This window comes from Pundamilia nyererei, unplaced genomic scaffold (genome assembly GCF_000239375.1).
Source record: "Pundamilia nyererei isolate P.nyererei 1_Seehausen unplaced genomic scaffold, PunNye1.0 scaffold00003, whole genome shotgun sequence".
NCBI lineage: Eukaryota > Metazoa > Chordata > Actinopteri > Cichliformes > Cichlidae > Pundamilia > Pundamilia nyererei.
Window position 1 is genome coordinate 973115 of NW_005187404.1, and position 3530 is coordinate 976644.

The window sequence follows — 3530 nt, forward strand, 5'->3', positions numbered from 1 at the left end:
ACACACACACACACACACACACACACACACACACACACACACACACACACACAGTCTTTAAAACTCAGAGAGGCATGTTGAATCAAAGCATGCTCCTTATACTGTTCTGTTATACAAATCCTTATACCCTATATTTATATATATTTACAGTCTAACATCATGTATATACTGTATATATAGTAATTAGTAATCCATCCCTTATTTATTCCATAATTGACTCCAACATCTTTGCACCCGGCACCATTTGCAATCCATATGAGACATAACGAGTCACCTCCATCTAAATTTAAATGCAGGTATCGCTCTATGTGTCTGTCCATATGGCAAACTGTTCAGGTTCCATGGCTCCCATGTTCCGCTTTGGTACACGGATATGAGCTTTATTAGAAAACTGTCCTTTTTCACTTATTCAAACATTTAAATGACAACACTGTGAACACCTTTTGTGAGAGATTGGCCAAAGGTGAATATCCGTTTACCCATATTTATATTATAGTCACAAGTCACCTAGAGTGAGTTTTTGGCCACTTAGAACAATAAACACTTTTGCTTTCAGATATGGTTCATCACTGGCACACATGCATGAGCATATCTTTGACAAAAATGGCTGAACCTTTTACCCAACTCGACCTGCACGGGTCACGAGGCAGTTTCCTGAAAGTCACAGGAGTCTAATAAAGATGCTTGCAGTACCTCATCCTACCATTTGAAGCCACCAGTGAGAGAAGCAGCTTGGGATATCTTTTTAAGGACTACCTCACCCATTGTTTGCTGTAGACACATCGGTCCAGCTATATATCTACCAGTTTCACTGTGTGTGATTCTGATTTGCCTCTGTGTCTGTCTGTCTTTGGCCCTTCCTGCATGTTTCTCGCTCTTTCTCAGCCTAATGGGTTCTCTACTGCTCCCTTTCTGCTTGAATTTCTGGTAGCTTGCCTGTCTTTCTCTCTGTCTTTTTGCTTATCTATGAATCTATTAAGTGACCGTCTCACTGTATGTGTGTGTGTCTGCGTGTGTGCTGAATGGATTTGCATGCGAGCCAGTAGGGTGATCCTGCTCTCTCACGCCAAGGCTTGTGTGGAACAAATAGGACTGGTCGGATGTCGTGACAGCACTCACATCAGTTTAAATAAGAGCGCCTGTGCTGCAGCCGTGCATGTTTGCGTCTCTGTGTGTGAGTGTGTGTGCGTTGAAGCAAACAGCCAGGCACGCATTTAACCAGAAAAGGCTTTGCTGGGCTTTGTATGCGAGTAGGAGTGAGTGCTTCTGTATATATATATATGTGTGTGTGTGTGTGTGTGTGTGTGTGTGTGTGTGTGTGTGTGTGTGTCCAGGGTGGTGCACAGTATCTTGTGAGGTTTGAGGTTTCGTGAGGAGGAAGACAGATATTAACAGTTTAATGAGCTCAGTGGGGTTTGCACAGAGTGACACACGGGCCAAAACACTCCACGGAGTTCCTTTCGGCAGGAACAGGTTCGTCCTGTAAGGCCAGCCTGCCTTCTGAATAAATGAACGCCGTTGTGGGGTTAAACAGAGTTCACTTTGACATACATCACTGCAATTATAATGACTACTGACCACAATTGTCATTTAAAACACTTAGTCGTGATGCCTGAGATTTAAAATAGACGTGTTATTTTAGAGGGTGCAGGCGGGGGCAGCTAAACACTGGATCTTAATTAAGTTAATTATTTTTGGATTGTTTGCTTAAACAAAAGGTTCGTTTTTACGCCTGTTTCATTTGCTTCCTGCTCCCATTCAGTCATTCAGATTGATATTTCCTTTCATTTTCTTGTGTATTTCCAACAGCTACTGCATATTTTATAACCATCATCTACAGTCTTTAAAAACGCATGTTAAATTGATTTTCTTAATAAGCTTGAAAAGACAAAAGTTTCTTTTTATAAAAAAAAAAAAAATAGTCATGTCTGTAGGAGATTATTTTCTGGAGTAGACGTTTCTAGTGAGTGACAATGAACAGAGTGCAATGCAGCGCCCACACCGATACAAACACCATCTATTCTAGTGCACTTAAAAAATAGCCAACCTAAGGTACATATTTAAGGTGAATGCCATATCTACCTATGACTACTTACAAGTCTGCAGTGGACATTTTTAAATCTACCACAAGAACGAACCACTGTGCTGACAGTTTTCTTTTGAGGTTGTCGTGTGTGTGTGTGTGTGTGTGTGTCACATAACTGTTGTTTACCATGCATTGCAGCTGTGGGAAAAGCTCCATATAAATGTGCACTAACGTGCTTTGTGATTACAGTTTTTGCCTGTGTGGTACTGTTACTACTTTAGATTTACAGTGCTGTGAAAAATGCTTATTTTGAAGCTTAACCAAAAATAAGTGTTTCATGTACTGTCAAGTCATTTTTGGGCCAAGGGAGTGGCATAAGGCTATGTTTCATGAAGACATGAGGACAGGCAGCACTCAGATAAGCCACAGAAAATGGATGGAAAGATGCATGGATGGAGTGTGCTTTGGCAATGTATGATTTTATCCCTCCCCTAACCCCCAACTGGTCAGCAGATGGCTGCTCCTCCCTCCCTGAGCCTAATTCTGCTGGAGGTTTTTCCTGTTAAAAGGGAGTTTTTCCTTCCCACTGTTGCCAAATGCGTACTACAAAAGAAGAAGAAAAAAAAAAGAAAAAAAGATCTCAAGGTTAAATCGACCAGCCATACCTTTAAACTAAACCGCTACGAGCCTGTTCAAGTAGTGTGGATTCAGGATGCCCGCTGAGCTCTTGCATCGCTGCAGACCCTGACGTGTGACGACAGATGAAACACGAGGAAGATATGTGTCATAGTTGTAGAACTGGGAGAAGTGTGTGATGAGTGCGGCAGGTGGCTCTCGCTTTGGAAAACCCTTTTGCTGCAAGTCACGAAGACGTTTTTTTGTTTGCGCTGTAGCTGTAAAGGGAGTCCTTGGAGCTCTTTCTCAGCAGCATGGGTAACACCGTGTAACACACATGCACAGCCAGCAACCCTGAGGCGGCTACGATTATGGTCTCCTGAGAAAACAGAGAGACAAAGAGAGAGCAAGTAGGGGAGATGAGGAGTGTATGCATGTATATGTGGCTGTGAGTGAGCTGGCGGCGAGACACAATTAACACAGATTAGTGAAGACACACTGAGAAGCCGAGTCCGAGCCCTCGGAGCCCAGAGACAATGACCTCTGGGAGAGAGAGGCACTCACACATTACACTACAAATGTGTAGCTATCCTGCTTGAGTTAAATACCATGTTTTTTGTTTTTTTACTACTTAACATTTTTAAATGGCTTCTAAATTCCAGTCGGAACAATACATTTTTTTAGTCTGTTGTCACTTGTGTCAGCTCACAAACCCCTGAGGAATACAAAAGTTCAAGTATCAGTGAAGCAACAAAAAGATGTTAGGCCACTGTGATGACTATTTAGATTAACGGAACCTGTCATCCACACACCTAACGTACATTTTAACAGATGGAGTACTGTTTTGATATAAATGTGGTTTTTAAATGAATATGAAGTAAATCTAGTT